The 19,222-nt window shown below is 47.9% G+C and overlaps 1 protein-coding gene across 8 annotated transcripts in view; it reads left to right on the top strand.

Moving 5' to 3' along the window:
• Nucleotides 1-229: 229 nt before the first annotated feature.
• Nucleotides 230-19,222, top strand: part of KTN1 (kinectin 1) — an 83,949-nt gene continuing 64,956 nt past the window's right edge. For 7 of the 8 annotated variants that reach the window (XM_014257489.2, XM_088057265.1, XM_014257490.2 and 4 more), the window contains exon 1: nt 9,167-9,270. The gene's annotated coding sequence lies outside the window, so the exon portion shown is untranslated. Of the gene's footprint in view, nt 618-1,160; nt 1,272-9,166; nt 9,271-19,222 lie in introns of those variants that run through there. The other variant, XM_088057263.1, reaches the window with a different exon arrangement.

The following is a 19,222-nucleotide window of genomic DNA, read 5'->3' as shown; positions in this document are numbered from 1 at the left end:
TAAACCTTTATAGCTGTAATTGTCTCAGAAGAGTGTAGCTTGCCTCAGGTGTAGCTTCCATCTCCCAGTGCCTGCAGCATTAAAGCTCTGCCTTTGGAGCACAGAGAAGAGCAGCTGAGAGCTGGATCGTGTTCCAAGGGAAAAAAAAATCAATATATTATGCACAAGATGTCTCCAAATTCAGCACCTTCTAATTAGTCCAGGAGCCAGCACCCCTCTGTCAACAGCAGAATCCAAGTTTTGTTGTGGAGGTTGTTCCTTCTGTGTGGTTCAGCCTTATTGTGCCTTGATTCCCATCACATCAGAGATGTTAATAGAGTGAGGTGCTGAGGGAGACCCCAGAGAGGGTCAGGGAGAGGAGCAGGCGAGCTGCAGTCAAGTCAGTGGGAGCAAAGGATCTGTGTGGAGCTGGAAAAGCTCTCGAGAAATGCCTGCAGCCCGACAGGCAACTCAGAGAGAGATGCTGGAGTGCCTTTGGCCTGCCAAGTTTGATGTGTGCCTTCATCCTCGTACTTATCTGTCCCATAATACTCCATTCCAGACCTGGCAGTATCAGCACATACTGGATTTATTGCTAGGGAAGGAAAGAAGTTGCCATGACTACTCACCGAGTAATAGTGAGTAATTTGATTTTTAATTGTGAAATATTTAGCGTCATCATCAGGTTGTGCTGGTGTAAACAGGAACCGAATCAGGTCCATTAGAGTTGGTAGCTGGGTCTAACTTGCCCTGTGTAAATCAGGAGTAAATCTCTGGCAGAAGTGAGGTTACAATGGTTGGAAGTTGAGCCAGAAGCCAGTGTGATTTCCCAGGTTTGCTGGGTGATGGGAAGGGCTGTAACTTCCCATTTACTCCCTGGTGCTGTGTGCCCCTCCCTGGATCAGGTGATGCAGCCCAAATCACACAGTGTAAAGGCTGCCTCTTTGCCCTGGTCAAACTGGGGCTCTCTTATTCCCTGAAAAGGGCAGTAATGGAGGAATTTGATACTTTTTGCAAACATTAGTGGACTCTGAGCATTTATGTGCTAATGCCTGCGCCTGCCATGCTCACTGGCAGAGATCAGGGTGTGTTGGCTTCCGGATCAGGCAAGAAAATCACTTCTGTCAGATGGGAAAGGGGTAAACTGGCTAGAAAAGAGCCATTTTTTCTGGCTTTTACAGCTCCATTATGTGCAATGGAGACACTGACTGCCCCCATGTCAGAGAATTGCTGAGAACCAGACCCAGAGAGGATTGCCAAATTCTCCACTGAATGCCAGAGGAAGAAGCACTGTAAGTAGAAGTAATCTGTCTCAACTGAAAGGCTGAATAGTGACTTGAAAACTGTACAGTTAACTTCATTTAATTTTCCTATCTGTGTCAGGCAACCAACTGCTTAAAGGAAGGCTTTCTGTGTGTTGTTTGCATAGAAATCCACTCATCCTGTCCCAGCCTCATGTGGGGCAGGGCACAGCAGTCTATTTTTATTTTTCATTCTGTGTTGTATTTAAAATGTGGATAGGAAAGGGGGGAAAGGGATGAGGAGGGTTTTAAACATTGGCTGCCACCTTAATTGCAGCCTAGCAATGAATAGCTGCAGGCTTTCTTGGACAGCTCCTCCGTGAATGTCACACACAAATCCATCTGACACCTGGGGTCAGAAGTATTCTTCCATGCTTTTTGTTAAGTCATCTTTCCCACTCTAGTGCCAAAGGGTCTGGCTAAATTGAATTGCATTTAAATGAGGTGAGTGTGTGATGGATCATCCGAGTGCTGCTGTTTGCCTCCAAGTTTTGTGACAAATCTCTCTAATGCAAACACCGTGTCTCATACCTTGAACTCACTGCTGCAATTAAATGCTGATCCTTTAATCCTTGTCTGGAAAAACAATATAGTAATAGCAGTCCTGCATGTTTGCACAGGAAAGGAGAGGTGTGCACGCAGCAGATGCTGCCAAGAGCTCTGGTAATTCAGTTTGCAGGGGTCACAGTCACATTGGAGACACCAGCAGTGACATTAGCACGTCCAGACCTTCAGTGCAAGCTCTCCAGGAATTAGAGCATGTACTGCGATGCCTTTGCTGCTGTGTCAGCTGAGCTGTGACACCACCACAGCTTTTATCAGCTTATTGTACAAACTAAATGCAAATGCAATGAGCCAGAGAAGGGTGGGTGCTGACCAATCACTGAATTCCCCCTAAAACTGGGTTTTGTCTGAATGATCAGCAAGATATAATGACTGACACTGGAATGAGTCTGCAGGGCACACAGCTCGGTGATTAGTCAGTTCTCATTACCTCTTCCTCCAATTAACGTCAGCAAATCAGTGCTCTTGAATCAAGGAGGACCTCAGGAGAAACTAAGCTTCCCCAAAACGCTGCCAGATGTCAGCAGAAGCTCCAATCCCCTCTCCTTGATGGTTCAATACTTTTTAAACACATAATTAACTGTTAACACCGTCCTGTTTCTGTCACTCCAGCCCTTCACCTGTGGTGTGCTGATAAATGCTGTTAGTTTTGCTGTGATGGAGGAGTCTGTGCCCAGCTCTGCTGCCTCATGCTCCTGCACTTCATCTCATTTCCATGCTCATCCCAGCCAAGCAGGAACCCAGCCTGAGATCCCTTTTGCTACAGCTTCGTCACTCCATTTGGATCTTTCTCCTTGTTGTCTTTGCAGTTTCCCTTCAGCAGGTGATGGCATTTGGCTTTCATGGTCAGTCTCTGGAAGTGGAATATGAGTTAATTTCCCTCACACTATCCAAAATACTGTAGGGAATATTTTTATATATTTTTGGTATCTGCAGGTTGTGGAGGAAGCTCACTTGTCACAGTGCCCTTCATTACAAAGGTGTTATTTTTTTCCTCTTTTTTTTTTCCCTGTGACTTGTCAGGAATAATTAAATGCTGTGGTTGCTTTGGCCTCCCTTCAATGGACATTTACCCAACTCATAAATACAAGAGTAGCTCCCCTGAACTCTGTTTCACTCAGGTAGAGTTGTGAAGGTTTGCTCAGCGATGCTCTGAGGAAAATGAGGAACCCAGATGGGCTTGTGTTTGGGAGGATCCCAAGCTGGTTGCTCTCTAAAACCCAAATAGTGTTGCTCAGCTCAATTAAGAATTGCTTATTAATGTTTAAAATACATTAATCCCCAGGTATTTCCACGGTCCTTTTTGCTCCCAAATTGGCAAGGGCAGTGCTGCTGTCCAAAATAAATGAAGTGTGTGAAGACAGTTTAAAGGCATTGAGGAATTTCAGACCTTTTACATCTCACTCGGCTTTCACCTAATTTGTTAATGGGTATGTTTTTCCCTGTGGGAAAATAAAGCTTTTTTTCTCTGACATTTTGTAAAAGATCTACTAAACCTTCTTTTGTCCCTTTGGGTAAAATCAGTTGAATTAGCTTTTCTGGTGCCTTTCTGTTTTTCCTAGAGATTCTGTGTTGGTTCTTAACCCTTTCTGCCCCCTAGTTTTGAACAGTATGACAGAAATCCTTAGATACCTTAGAAGTCTAGGTACAATGTGGGCAACTGTAAGTTCACTAGGGAGAGGCTTATTACTATGTAAAAAAAAATTGATATATAGGTGAAGAGAAAAATATTTGCTTATTTTAGGTGTGAACTAAAACAGAAGCTTGCAGAAGGATGCACGGTGAGTTTGTGACATTGCTGGGAATGTTGGGATCTCCTGGGGCACCAGAGAACAGGATGTCTCCTCAGACCTAAGGATTTGTGAAGGTTTCCAAGTCTCCAACCACCCTTGGGACACAGATGTGTGTCACCACCAGGGGTGGCAAACTGGGGACCTTGGTGTGACATCGCTCTAGGCAGGCGGATGCATCCCTTGTGAAGCTTTAGACAAAATACTTTCATATTAAGCTACTCTGCTGTGGCAAGAGCAGCTGGGATGGCTCCTGTGCTCTTTGATTAATCCAGACAGGCTACCAGGGTGTTTGCTGCACGTTTCCTTAGAAGTTTGACACACGCTGTTCCCGTGATGCCTCGCACAGCTCAATCAGTGTCCTTCCCTGGCTGCGGGAGGAAAACATGCTGAGCCAGCCTTGCAAGCTGCTCCAGCCATGGGACACCTGATCCTCAGGCTGAAAGAGCACGAGGTCTGTCTGACCCTCCATTGCTTTTTTCTCCCCATCTCTCACTTTATATTCTGTTTAATGTCCATCCTGCTACATTTCAGGTGAACGACAGGTGCTGAGGAGGGACACGTTGTGTTGGTGTTGCAAAAGTTTTTCTTTGCAAAGGAAAACATCTTCATTCCATAGGTATTGATGAAGAAGAGTATTAATTAAAACCTGCCCTAGATTAATGTAGAACAGCATAAATAACGAACGGGTGCTGTGAATGATGAATGGGGGAAAAGGATTTGGACTGTCACCGTTCCACCACACAGGGAGTGTTTTACAGGAGACAAAGGTGTTTACTGTGTCATTTCTGCATTTGCTTTACATAACAATAACCATTATGTGCCCACTCTTAAAAAAATCATCTTCTGCTAGGATGCTACCAAGAAAGAAGAAGATAATTAGGAACTTGCCTTGAAATAGCACTCTTTTGAGAATTCAAAGCATGGTTATTATTGTGCTGTTTAGAAAGCTGCTTTTCTGTCCAGCTTCCCTGTGATCCCTTTAGCTCTATCTGATACCAAAGGCTTGAGATCTCCAGATTAGAAATTAAATTCCACCTCTGTGGCCCAGACCTGATGACCTGCTGGAGTCACAGCAAATAGGTTTTACTTTACAGTGAGTGCTTCCAGCTAAAGCTATTGCTTTTTGGACAAAACCAAACTTATTTGGAAAAAGAAAAAGATAATTAAAGGCATGCGATGCAGGTGTAGGAATAATAATTGACTTGAAATTGAGTAGGGATTATCCAGAGTGATGGCAGGCCCTGATCTTGCAGGGATTTAGGTGCTTGTTTTGTTCTGCTGGCATGTGTGAGTACACAGGACAGTTGGGAGGGCTCTGTCCTGGGGGATTTAGGGGAGGCTGTGGCATGGCCAGGAGCTGTGCAGTTGGGACAGCTGGGTGGGATGCAGCACTTAGAGCATCAGGCAGCAATTCCTGCTGCTGAGCTGGGTATAAACCACAGCATTTCAGGGGTGGACAGGTGTGCTTTGGGTGTCTGGTACAGAAACAGCAGCCTGAGGAGGGCAGGAGAGGGATTTTCCCATTGAGATTTCTGTTTTATTTTGCAAATGTAAGAACTGGCAGTGAGTGGTGTCAGGCCTGTGTTGGGAGGTGGGGACTGAAGAGCCTCAAGGGAAACTGGCAGAAATCATGATTTAAGTGTGATCACTGTGAAGTTGTCAGTCACTGAGATGGGTACTCAGCTATCTGGGGGCCTCTAATTGTGCTGCTCATAGTTGGTTATATTTTGAATGTGATAAGATTGAACAATACAGTTTTAAACCAAATTTTTGACTTTTCTGTGCTCTGTTAAAATGATGAAATCTAGAAATGGAAGGTGAATGTAGTTTATAATTTTTTTTTCCAGTGAGCTTTGAAACAGTTTCAAACAATTAGCTGGATTTGCAGCAGCACAAAATGTGACCATCTCAATTTAATTAACAGCATGTCTACATTGTGATAATGGGGGGATTCTGTGGAGACTGGTAGTAGCCAGATGGATTTTCATCCTGCTCACATACAATGTCATGGTTTAGATTGTTGGTTTTTTATTACGAGCTTTTACTCTTCTTGCAAGAGTTTCCAGTGTCATTTCTGCTGACAGATGCTGCTTAGGACAGATTTATTTTTATTCCCTTACAGTTGAATTGGATCAAACATCTTTTTCCATATAGCTCAAGTTTCCACAATGGAATTACTCCTAGCTGACTACTCTGAGAAGAAAATTGTAGTAATTTTTGTGACCTTCTTTAGCAGCAATTGAAATGTTTTTTGGCACGTGTGCCTATAATCTATTAATTTCCACTTCCTGTCAATTGCAGAGATTCATGATTATAAATAGTATGAAAAATTTTAGTGCAAATAGAGAAAATCCAGCATTTGGTATTTTTTTTTTCTTCCTAGTTGGATTCAGTGAGGTGTTGAAACATGCAGGGTGTTTGTTTCAGGCTTTGATAAAGATCTCTCACATTCTTATATAAAATGCTAAATTAACAATAATCAGCCCCCACGACTTACAGCCCTGCTCAGCACATAGCTTGCCTTTCTCTTGGGCTTCCTCTGAATCCACAGATTGGAGGGCTTTTTCCCTGTGATCTGAGAAATCAAAATTCCTGACAAAACTAATGACTTGGGGCTCCTGTGGTATTTTAAAACCTTTACTTTTTCCCCATGAGTGGCTGCCTAATGTGAGTGGGATTTCAGTGGCTGTTTGCATTATTTCCTCCCTGCAGTTGGGACATTCAGCACCATTAGCCTGCCCAGCTGCTCGGCACAGCGGTGGCTCCGGTGAGGTTTTCCACCAGGTTTCCCAATCCACACAACTGAGATAGTTTATTGCCTTACGTTTTGGGTAATGGTATCTGACATGGGATTTTAAAGCATTTTCAGGTCCTTTATGGTGTGATGTTGTGGCACATCTCTAAGATGTGAAGGACCAGAGACTTCTGAGCTGGTGGGAAGTGGAATGTTCTCAGCTGGAATCCTTCAGAGCAAGCAGTGACTGCCCAGCAAGGAAATCAATTCTGGAAGGAGGAAGAGGAGATAGTTCTGAATCAGAGAATATCCTGAGTTGGAAGGGGCACACAAGGATCATGAGTCTGACTGCTGGTCCTGCACAGACACCCCAACAATCCCACCCTGTGCCTGAGAGTGGTGTCCAAACACTCCTGGCAGCTTCAGGGCTGTGCCCATTCTCTGGGGAGCCTGGGCAGTGCCAGCACCCTCTGGGGGAAGAACCTTTCCTGAAATCCAACCTAAACCTCCCCTGGCACAGCTCCAGCTGTTCCCTCAGGTCCTGTCACTGGTCACAGAGTGCAGAGATCGGTGCCTGACCCTTCTGTAGCTGCAGCAGCTGGATTTGCTGGATCTGCTCTTCCATTGCAGCTCCACTCCTGGCAGGAGGGGCAGCTCTGTCCCTCCAACGCCCTTCCCAGGCTTGTGGCTCCAGTCTTTCTGTTGGCAGGACCCTCACCCACTGTCTGTGAGGCAGCAAATCCCATTCCTGGGAAGCTGTGGTTTGCTTCTGATGCCAGCTGGAAAACTCTACTGTGGACAAAAGTAATGAAACATCTGCAGAATCTGCTGCTGCTGAGCCCTGCTCCTGACCACCACTCCTGGAATGGTTAATATTAGGAAGATTTGGCCTTAAATTTTCACCTTGGAAGCGCAGGGTGGGGATGCTGCCTTTGGCTGGATCATGTGCTGATCTCAGTAGAGGAGTGACTGGCTGGGATGTGCTGAGCCAGGGAAGCTCCAGGATGAAGCAGCAAAACTCTGCCCAGCCAGCTGATGGCCGGTCACACATTGCAAGAGTCCGGCTGCCTCCACACCCCCCGTGGCCACCCCTCCAGCGAGGCCTGTGGGCCCATTTCACCTGCCAGGCAAAGGCACAGCTTCCATCAACATCCACCTCATTCCACTGCCTTTGTTTGCTCCGGAGAGTTTGGGAGTGCAGCGGGATTGCAGCTGAGTGACTCACAGGAGGGGAATGCTGAGCTCTTCCCAAAGCTCTGTGCATCGTATCTTTGATACCAAGTGCTGTGGAGTGGGTGACTTCTCAAAGATGCTGCGGGACAAATAAACAAATGGCTTGCTCTGGGCAACAGGGCCTGGAAGTGAAACCAGGCTCCTCATTGCCAGAGGTCAGAAGAAATGATGGGAGGGTTTGTGCAAAGCCCTGGGGTGATGCCAGCCTCCCTGCTGGGATGACTCCCCTTTGCCAGCTGCAACTGGGCCCCATGGACCTGACCAGCACCAGAACTTCCCTGTAGCCACCGCTGGCTCAGCCGTCCTGCTGAGTCAAAAAACGTGCTTTTTCTTGTGTTTTCCCCAACATGTTTGGGATTCTGGGAAGCTGAGAGTTAATGTCAGTCCCCCAGCGATGGAGCTGGACGGGTGCCCTCGGTGGCTTCTTGGGCTGTTTTGCTGTCTCCAAGTGACTGACAGAGCATCACTTTCCATCTCCGTGGGTACCCACAGGTCCGTGGTCAGCCGCTGAGCTCAGGCAGGGGAAAGCAATCTGCCCTGTGAGCACTTTGGGAAGGATCTACATCAGAGAGAAGGGAGAAGAACTTGGGGCTCTGTGTAGTCAGAGCTGAAAAAATCTGGTTCATCTCCTTCCCTGCAGACTCCACAGCCTGCTGGGATGTCACTGAATGAGTCCCTGTGTGGTCTGTGCTGCAGGCAGGGCCGACGGGCAGTTTTAAGACATGTAAGGGAAACTGAAGGACAAGTTCTATTCCCAGTCATGTCTGGTCTCTTTCATGTCCTGGAGGAGACCTTGGGGTGTGCTCTGTCTGCTTGCCTTGGGTCCCTGAGATCCCACACCTGCCCATTGTGCCAGCTCCGGGAAAGGGCACGGAGAGGGATATGGTGGGAACTGGTTGGGACTGGGGAGGCTGAATGGGCGGTGAATGTGCCCGGTGAGTCTGGGCAGTGGGATTCCTGCATGGGGCAGGTCTGGGGAGAATGGTCCCCACACATGGTTGGGGAGATCCCTGGGGGGACCTGGGTGAGGGAGGTGATTGGGTGGGGTTTGTGTGGATGTACCTGTGTTCCCTGCGTGTGGAAACCTGGGTGGGAGGATGCCTGTCCATGGGTGGGGAGATCCCTGGGCATCCCCCTCTGGGGCAACTTGGGGTGGGTGAGCCTTGGGGATCCCTGCCTGCTGGAAGTCCAGGTAGGTGATCCTCAGGAGCAGGTGAGGGATTGCAGCATGGGAGAGCTTGGGGGTGGTGGGATCCCCGCGTGTGGGGAGTGTGGGTGGGTGATCCCTGGGATCCCCGCATGTGGGGAGTGTGGGTGGATGAACCTCAGGACCAGGTGCGGGATCCCCACGTGGGGAGCTCGGTGGGCGATTTCCCAGCGCACGGCTGATGCACCCACACACGTGGCAGAGCCGGGCGGGCTCTCCCCGCAGCCGGGGCTCCCCCGCGGCTGGGCTGCGGCCGAGATCCGTGCCGGGCAGGGCCGGGCGGTGCCGGGGGCTCCCGGCCGGGGCGGTGCCGGTGCCTTTAACGCGCGGGGGGGCGGCCGCAGGCGCGGCGGACGTGCGGGGCCGCCTCCTCCCCTTCCTGCCGCCCGCGCCGCGCAGCACCGGCCGCTCCCGCTCCGTCCCCGCAGCCCCGGCCCGGCCCTGCTCGCCGCCGTCTCGGTGAGTCCCGCCCGGGGAACGCCGCGGGCCGCAGTGGGGCCGGGCCCTCCCGGCGAGGGGCGCTGGGCCCAGGCCGCGGCGGGCCCGGGGTTGCGGCCCGGCCTGGGGGGGGGGGGGTCCGGGCGCGGCCCCACGGCGGGGAGAGGCCGCTGCCGTGGGGCCGGTGAGGTTCGGGGGGCGCTGGCGGGGGTCCCGTGGGGCTCCGGTGCTTCCCGAGCGCATCTCCCCGGCGAAGCGGGGCAAGCACGCCGTGCCCGCGGTGTTCCCGGAGCCCGCTGCGTTAAACCGCCCGCCGAGGGGCGGCTGGGCGAGCACTGACGGCCGGAATGTGATTCCGGAGCCCCGGGTGAGGTTTGGCGAGAGGCGGCTGCTGCAGCGCCCGGGTGGCCGGACGAGCTTTAATGAGCATTGCGCTTCATTACCGCGGTCTGGGCCGCCTTGGGTGCCTGTGCTGGTGTCAGATGCTCGCAAATGCCGCTCCCCAGCCTCGTGTTGTCACTGGTGTTTCGTTTCTGAGGTTGCCCTTTGGTACAGCCCCGGTCCGGGTTGTGTGCAGCTCTGTTAACCCTGGAGGTGTTCATGCCCCCATCGCCTCTCCCCTACTCACAGCTGACTCCCTTCTTCCAGCCTGCAAGTTACGGGGAAGGAAAGAGGAGTTAAGGTGACAAAGCTACACCTTTCGTACCCGGCTGCCTTCAGTTGATGAAGTGTTTGAGTAGGTGGTTATTAAGAATAACGCAGCTTAGCATCTTTTCTGCATTAGACAGTGACAAGTTCTGCTCTCTAGTGAGGTGCATCCACCTATGTGCTTTAGGTTTGTCATTTTTTAACCTTTTTCACCCCCACACCCTCCCCGAGGCTGTGCTGTGTATTTTGAGGTCACTGTTAGAAAACTTCAAAGATAATGCCTTGCTTTCTGGAAGAGGAGCTGAGCTGATACTCTGGTGTAGATCTTTTCTGTTTAAAATTCTCCCTTTTCCCCTCCCTTGTTCCTTTAGCGTTTCTGTTGCTGCTCTGTCCACCAGCACAAGTAGTATTTAGTTGGCATAATTATTCTATTTGACGTCTCTTTACCTATGACAAGGCAAAAATCTCTCTCTGGGCAGTCCAAACTGGTTGCTTAAAAGTTGAGAAGGGATTCAGTTCCTATGTTCCACCTCGTTTGAGATGTTTTTCCTTGCCTTTTCTCTCGGTGGATCATTATCGTCCTCCTGTTTGGCTTGGGCTGGAAGCATTTCTCTGCCTCGTGGACCTCTTGCCTGTAACTGCGCTGTAATTTCTGCCCACGAACAGGCCATGCAACTCGCTTTACCACATATTTTTTCTCTTGCCTCATATGCTGATGCTGCTTTCTGCATACTGTGATTAAAATAACTTTTGTGTGTAACTGCAGCAGTGAAAGGTTGGGGATTGGAGAGAGCCACTAATTCTCTGGTAGAGTTATTACCAAATACCTTTTTTTTGCTAGTATTTTTCCTTATTACCCCCCTTTTCTAGCTGCTCTCAAGATGATGCTTTCTGCTCTCAGAAGTAGCAGCAGGAGGTTCTGAAGGACACAATGAGATTTTAATTTTATCCTTTATCCCCTCCGTCACAAAACCCTGTCACAGACCTGATGACTACTTTGTTTTTGAAACCCCTTGAAGAAAAGGGAAAGACTTGCTCAAGCCTGTGTAAAGCTGTGGTGTTGCTTGGTTAGCTCTGTAACAGCTTTCATTTGCGTCATCTGCTCTTGCTGTTGGAGATTTGGTGGTTATGGCTCAAAGATGTCTCATCATTCTTGACCCTGGGTGCTCTAAACCTAGGGCTAAATAAAAAAATCCCTTAGGAACTGGAATTCCCTGTGAATTTCAGAGATGATGGCCAGGTCTGTGTTTCAGCTACACCCAAGATCCTGTGAGGACACAGGGGACAGGACATGTGTTTTATTTTAAGCATCAAACTTGGTTGCTCCTAATCCCTTCCCCTGCTGCTGCCAAGGCACCCACCTCTCACCATTGACTCTGTGAGGCTTCAGCTCCCAAGTTTAGTTCCCTGGCCATACCCCAGTGACGTGCCTGAGTAAATAGTGTGAATGCCCCCTGTGCCATCCCGGAGGGATGGGGAGGAAGCAGAAGGCAGAGTGGCAGGAGGAGGTAATTCTTCATCCTGCTCTTCACTCCAAAAGCTGTGGCAGCAACCCAAATCGAGTTTAGTTTCCCTGTTTTCAGCACCCATCCGTGCTGAGGATCCCTTTCATAACATACCTACCTCCAAGGTGAAACTTGATCGGTTTATTCTTTCTCCATCTCTGCAGGAGAGCTGTTGGGAGAACCTCCTTGAAGTCTGGAGCAGCTGCTGAATTTCCATCCTCAAGGTGTTTGTGGCCTGTTTGTGTAATTTGGTTTTGGTTCTAGTGTTTCCATTTGCTTTAAATGATTGTTTTCCCTCCCTGATGTAATTAGAGCAATCGGATCCCCTCTTTGACCCCTTGTTTTCATAGGTTAAACAAGTTGAAGTCTTTAAGTCTCCTTGAGTTGTTCTCTTATCGATATTCTCAGGATTTCCTTGTCAGTGACAACCTTTACCCATTAGAACCTTTTTAGTATAAAGGGAATTTTATGCATCTGTGTTCAGCCCTTAAACTTCCTGCTCTGCATTGGCAAAGCAGCAGGATTGGGCTATTTTTAAAAGTAGGAATATTTTGGAGGGGGTGATTGCTGCACTAAGCTCACAAACTTTTTGACATTCCTCGGGTGATTGTTTCAGGCTAATGAGACAGGGAGTTGCAGGGCTAAATCTGTCCCAGACAAATCACTTCTTGTTAATGACTGTGCATAAACTATGGAGATGATAAATTGGAGAATTACCAGCCCATGACTCCCAGGAATCTGCTTCTCCTCTCATCGTTATACAAGATGTCCAAGCAAATAAAGCACATGGGGACTTTTTTTAAAAAAGAAGTATTTATTTATGTTTTTAGAAATGTAAAAGCTTCTTCCTGTTCGCATGCCTGAACTACAGCTGGTGGCAGGAGAGAGGGTACTTGGGAGCTTTGAAAACTTCCTATTTCTTGCCAGAATGGAGCCTTTAAAGTATTTTCTTACAATGTGGACTCCTTGGCACTTTTTCCAGGCTGATGCCTGTGGTCTGCAGTTTGGGAATGCATCTGTGCCTGCTGGTGTGGGCACTGCTTTAGAGACTGATTCCTGCTTTTTTTTTTTTTTTTCCCTCCCATTTCCAGTGATTTCAGAGCAGAAGCAGCAGCCCTTTCATGGATAAACACCATTCATTGATCTGGACTCTGCTGTTGCTTGCAGTTGAGGAATTTTTACCTGGTGCAGGGAGGAAGCAGAATGTATCCAGGTGCTGCTTGCGAGATAGTCTACAGGCATCTGCAATTCCTACCATTCCTCTGCAAGGATTTTTTTTCCCCCTCTGTGTGAGAACTAAGCAGCACCTGGGCTGAGTTCCCTGTGTTTGAACTCGTCCTCTTCTGGTCACTGCCATGCCTGTGTTTAGGACTGCTGCATCTAATTAGATTATATTAGAATGAATAAGTGAATCTCGATAAATGAGCTTACGGGGGCACTGTCGGGTCAGCTCAGTCCCTAAATATAGGTCCTGGGCAGAGGGCAGGCTTGGTGCAGGATCTCTCCATACAGCAAAATTAAACAGAGATCTCCTGGGAGTGCATAAATTACACTGCCTTGACCATCTTGTCAGCCTGGATGCTCCAGTGTCTTGGTACAAGAAATACCCAAGTCCACCCAAATATGAAGATTCTTTAATTAAAGCTTGGTGTGCAGTTGGAAGGGGAAGTCATGGCAGTGGAAACTCTAATAATCTGAGGTGCTAAAGAGTGCAAATCTCATGATCCTTTTTAATGCTTCCAATTTAACTAGAGGTGAGGGTTTTTTTTTTTTTTAAGTCTCTTAGATACTCTTAGATAGAAAACAGGGAAAAAGAGGAATGGTACCTGTTACATGAAAACTTTGGAAACAATCTCTAACTGTACTAACACAAGTAAAGAATATTATCTCCTTGTGTGGTGCAAGAGTAGTTTGAGTGCTCAAGCCTTGAGTTTTGCTGTGGAATGAGTGTGGGATGGGAGGGAGGGGAGATGGGCAGGAGCTGTAAGGTTTGTAGGGTAATCAAGAGAGTTACTTCTTTGCAGCTCTCCTCCTTCTTTTCTGCAGTGTTCTGTTTTTTTGGTGCTTTTTGCTCACCCTGCTTATCAAAATCCGCAGCTCTAAATTGCTGTTACTGAAGAGAAGTAAAAGTAGTTTCTTCCCCTTTTCTTCCCATGAAGATTTATTTAGAGGAATAGCATTTTTTCTGTTTCAAATGAAAGCTCATCTTTGCTCGTTCATTGCTGGGGCTGCATTGTAACTTGGAGAAAGCGTATGTAAATCAGTCATGTGGACAAGCTACACATTTTGTTGCACTAATAATCCCTATTATAAATAGTGTTGTCCTCTGCTTGCATTTACAGCTCTTTGATGCTGCTCTCAGGTGTGCAGGATTTTCTCTGATAAAGAAACAGAGGGAACAGCTCTTCTTGCAGGGTATTTTTCTCTTTTTCCATTGGACACTCTTCCTTCTGGCTGATCCCTCTGCCTGGCTTCCCTGTCTGGCTCTGCTCACAGCCAGGCAATCCTGCAAATCACTGCTCTGCTGGAGCTGCTGCATCACAGCTCCCCTGCTGCAGGAAGCATCTTTAAGCCCTTTTATGCTGTGAAGTTGAGGAAATAGAGCAAAACTCCTGTTTTCCTTCAAGTTGCAGTTGAATGAGTAATGGAGCATCAGGGAAGGGCTCTTTTTCTCTCCGAGGAGTTGTGTTGATGTTATCCAGCAAAACACAAGTTCTGGTTTTGGGTTTACACCTATTAATTGAATAGGTGACCTTCTCAGCCTGCCTGTCTGGTGTCCAGCTTGTCGAGCATGTGTTGAATGACCCAGGGAAAATCAAGCTGGAGTTCAGAATTATGTGGGTGTCAAAGGCTCTTAAAGCCTGGTATATTTATGCCTGTGATTCATGGTGCTTCCAAAAACAATCCAGCTCTCATCCTGCAGAGGGGAAGTACCTCAGTCCAGTGTTATCAACTTTTGCTTAGCTGCCAGAGCAATATAAACTCAACCAGAGTTATTTTGGGCTTCTTATTCTTTTGCTTCCAAATCCCACCCTGCAAGTTCGTTGTAGAAGAAATGCTGGCTTAATTCTGTTTTACACTGTCCTGTATGGACTGAAAACGGCTAAGCAGGGTATTTTATTTCGGTGTTGTTTTAGTACATCTCATTCCTGTCTGGGGTGTGAAAAGATGTCTTTTGTCCGCTTGCTACCACACGGGAAGGAAGTTGTTGAGTCTGGGAGATAAAAGCTTTATCTCCTCCCCTGCAAAGGATAAGCTGCCCACTCCTGGGCTGGCACCACTCTGCTCTGTCCTGCCTGTAGATAGGGAAGAGGGGAAAACTTTCATGGGAAAATGTGAGTGGACTGAAATCTGTTTGTAAGTGCATAGCTGTCAAGGAAGATGATGACTAAGCTATTGCACAAGGTGCAGCTCTTCAGGGAGCTCGCCAGGATTGGACCGGATCATGACTGACTCATAAAAGAGCCTATAATATCAGTCAGCTCCTAATTTTAATTATTACTGGTCTGATCTGACCACTGGCCATGACTACTTTTCTTTCCCAGCCACTTTGCTGTGGGGTTTTAAGTTGGACAGTCTACATTTGCTAACAGCAAATTAAAAAGTCCAGTTTATTGGAGGAACTGAATGGTTTCCGGACCTTGGGTGGGAAGTCCTGTGTGGCAGGAGTGCTTAAGATGTCTTATGTCTTGCATTTGGCTCACATGGGTGTTTCTCCATCAGGCACCTGCCCTGTGCTGCTGCCAGGCTCTGCCATGACACTTACCTGCCCATTTTACAGAAGGGAAAGCAGAGGCAAAGCAGGTGAAGATGCCTGGAGGTCTCCAGCAGAGCAGCTGATGGTGTCTTTTTCTTGGTCCCATATGAGACCTGAACCCAGTGACAGGACAAGGGGGAATGGATTTAAACAAAGAGAGGAGAGATTTAGATTAGATATTAGGAAAGAATTGTTCCCTGTGAGGGTGGTGAGGTCCTGGCACAAGTTACCCAGAGAAGCTGTGGCTGCCCCATCCCTTGAAGTGTTGAAGGCCGTGTTGGACAGGGTTTGGAGCGACCTGGGATAGTTGCTCCATGGCAGGGGATTGGGCTGTGATGATCTTTAAGGTCCCTTCCAATCCAGACCATTCTGTGATATGATATGAAACTGCTTTCCTGCAGCAGCCAGGACTGTTCCCATGTGCCCCCGTCCTTTCAGGGTCTCTTCCCTGGTGTGTGTGTGAGGCCAGGCCTAGCCCCAGAAAGTGATGTTACTTCTTGCCTCCCAAACTGATTTGAAAGGCTGCCTTGGTGTTTAGTGCTGCTTTGCCCTCTGAGTTATCACTTAGTGTTGCAAGTGGGCATTCCAGCTTGGCTTTCATGTAGGCATTGCCTTTAATTCTCTGTGAGGACCTAAAATCTGGTACATGGAACCAGTTGCAGCATCTCTGCTACTCCTCTCTGCTTCAGCTCCAGGTGTACCTGAGAGCATCACCATGGCTACAGCAGCTCATAGCCACTGCTGTGAGCTTTTACAGGGCATTTTCAGATCTGAAAAGTGATGGGAGTTTAGGGTGCTATGCCAGGAAGGGTCCTTTCCCCCAGGACTAGGTGGGAATTCTTTTGCCTCCTTTAGCTTGCTGTTCTCCAGGGAGAATTTGTGTCCTGTCCTTGGAGCAGGCAGTGTCTGCAGTTCTCAGGGGGGTGTGGTGCTGGGAACTGGCAGCAAATGGAGTTTACATGTCAGTGCTGTATCTCCTGTCACACCTACTGACCTTTGCTTGGTTCAGCACCTGTTGGCAGCACAAGTGGCTCCAGGTGTGATGGAAGGACAAAGGACTAAGCTGCTTTTTCTCTTCATGCTGCCTGGTTTTGTTTACAGCAGTGGTTGTGGAGGTCCATCAAACTTTACTTCCCCAAGCTCATGGAGAATTGTGCTAAGAAGGTTCCTCCCAACCCTGTCCCCAGCATGGACAATGAGCAGCGTTGTCCAGAAGAGAGATGGAGGTGGCATCTCAAAGCCTTGGAAACAACCAAGCTGCCTGGAGGATTTATGGATGTTTTGTTAGGATTTTATTGGGTTCTCTGGGCTTTCCCACAGCAGCTCAATGGGAGTACTGACAGTTTTTCCTTGTTACCTTTACCTAAGGTCACTTCCATATCTTCAGCCTGCGCTACACTACTGCTAGGATTGGGTTGCATGCTAAATTTAGTGAACCTTCTTACAGCTTGGTTTGTGTATGTAAAACCAGAGGGTTTTTTAGCAGTTTTTAAGGGGTTAGAGCCTGGTTCAAGATGCCCAACAAGGCCAGGCTTTCTTTGCACAGGTGGCAGCACCCCAGGCCAGGTGTGGGAGGGTTCTTCTCTGCCTCAGTGTACTTCCACACAGGGATTTGCTGAGGTGCAGAGCCCGTGGGTGGGAGGGAGGGCTGTGGAGGCACAATTAGAACTTGCATAACATGGTCTGCAGTCTGAGGCATGTGAGAAGTGCTGGCGAAGGGGTTGGGTTTCAGAAGTTTTAAAGGCTTGTGAAAATTCTTGATCAGATGTTTCCATTACAATCCTGCCTTTTTGGGCCCCTCCCACCCTCCCCTCCATCTCCAAGTTTCTACCTCTTTTCCGATGCTGTTTGAGTGCCAAAAGAAGAATTTTTTGGCTTCAAGTCTGGCGTACCTATTTCTAACTAAGTTTTTTAATCCTTGCTTGGCATTACAGGGTACTGGAGCAATAGTTTGAGATGTAACTTAAGTTGGAGGCAAACAGATTTAGATCTGTGTAGTTGCAATGAAATGTTTGTTCAATTCTTGCATGCCGAAGGAGGAGCAGATTGTGGGACAGCAAAGCAAAAGGAGTGAGAACCCAGAGAAGCGTGAGAGAAATGACCTCAATTACTCTGCATTTCTGTTGCTGAGCATTTTTAGGCCTTTTTAACAACCTGGCATGTTCTTGAGTTCAGATCAGTGCTGAACACGTTGGGGTGGGTGTGTGTGCTTGTGTTAGGAGGCCGTTTTGGGGGCAGAACTCTGGGATGTTGGGTTCTTGATTTCAACTCAAAACTCTTCAAATATGCAATTCACTGTTTCCAGCTTCTCTAGGAAGCTCCTGCAGTCTTTGGTCACAGGTGGAAAGAACCAGGAAACCTTTAGAGATGTGCTTTGAACATGCCTTTTGCAGGGTTCTCGTGTGGCTCTCAAAACTGCACTGAATGTGGGGCTATGCAGTGAACTGGGCTGTGGAGCTGGGACCAGTAAGGAGGGTTGCAGCATCCCCTGGGCTGCTGCTGATCAGAGGAGCATTAACAACCCTCAGCATCACTCATCTGGGGCATCAGCATGAGGAAGGTGGTAAAAGAAAGCTCCTTCACCATGTGGCTCGGGTGTGATTCGAGCATTAAGCAAGTCTGTGGAGGAGCTGGAGCCCTTTCCCTGCTGCTGGAGGGGAGTCTGGTCCCCTCCTCTGGGTGTTTTAAGAGGCAAATGTTGCCTTGGAGTGTGCTGAAACACTGCACTGATTCCTGAGTACATGTGACCTTCTTAAACTGCCTGCCAGAGCCTAAAGGATGTGGGTGATGACACCAGGAGATGACACCAGCTGTGTATCATTTCTTCAGCTGTGAATGCCTTCAGCAGACTGGTCAATGAAGCACAGAGGTTAACAAGGTGAAAAGAAGCCTTGTGGGCAGGAATGTATGGTGCTGCTGTTCAGGAGCACATCTCCTTGTTGTGGAAGCTGAAAGGATGGCATCTTGGTGGGGCTGTAGCCAGTGAAATTCTTGTTGTAGTGCAGGAGGTGTTTTGGATGATGAGGTGAGCTCTTAGTGCTGCCCTCGATAAATGAGATACATGCAGTGTCTCAAAAGAGAGCAGAGAAAGGCCTTAACACTTCACCTGCCTCAGCAGGGAAGCGGCCACAGTTCTGCAACAATTTCTAAAACTTCATGTTGTGCTTTTAAATAGAGTTGGAAGTTCCAGCTTGTGATGCAATTTTTACTTTGAAATGCACTGGTGTAACTTTTATGGTGCCAGTCCTGCAGGGATTGCTTCTAAAGCCTCTTGTTCCTAAACCATTTTAAAACTTTATTTCTAACAGTATTAACAGCACCATATTCTACAACATGAGGGATCTGGCTTGGATGTAGAAGTGCTGTCTCTGTGCCTGCATGATAATGTGCTTTAGGATAAATGTTGAAGGACAACTTTGCTATGGAGCAGTCAAACTCACTCTGTCTACTGTGGAAGTTTTCATGATGGAAGTTTGTTCAGCCTTCAAATTTGCAAATTTCTGCTGGAGCAGAAAGTCAGAATATCTGCTGTAGTAAGCCCCTTCACCAGCAGAACCTTCTGTGGTCCAAATTCAGTCCTGAGCACACCTCTAAACATTGCCTGGCTTCAGAGGGTTTGTAAGTAGAATGCTTTAATCTGGCAAATGATTTTAAATTCAATGCACAGTTGAAATAAAATCCAGCCCTCTTTGGAGGTGTTGTTCCTAATGTGACTATGGATTAAAACTCATTGATTGCTACCAGCAAAAGAATGGAATGAAACACAGTACCCCTGTTCCATGCAGAGGCTGCAGATTGACCATTACAAGCACCAAGCACCTTGTTGGATTGAGGATTGAGAGTGTTTTCCTGACTTGAAGCCCAAATGCAGCCATGGCCCATTGCTACCCATTTGTTCCCCTGCCAGCATTGTCCTCTGGCTTCAGCCCCTCCCTGCAAGGTGGGAGCAGAGGAAGCAGGGCAGGGTCCTGTTCCTTGGGTGCAGTTCAGGGCAGCAGAGCTGTTCATGCATAGAAGGGAGGGTAGCAAGTAATGCCTGCTCAAGCCCAGCTGTTTGGATTTT

Source organism: Pseudopodoces humilis, chromosome 7, assembly GCF_049639895.1.
Source record: "Pseudopodoces humilis isolate 2021_Gansu_Grassland_sample_001 chromosome 7, ASM4963989v1, whole genome shotgun sequence".
NCBI classification, from domain to species: Eukaryota; Metazoa; Chordata; class Aves; order Passeriformes; family Paridae; genus Pseudopodoces; species Pseudopodoces humilis.
Note: the sequence above shows the minus strand (reverse complement) of the source record. Positions and strands in the feature narration are given on the sequence as shown.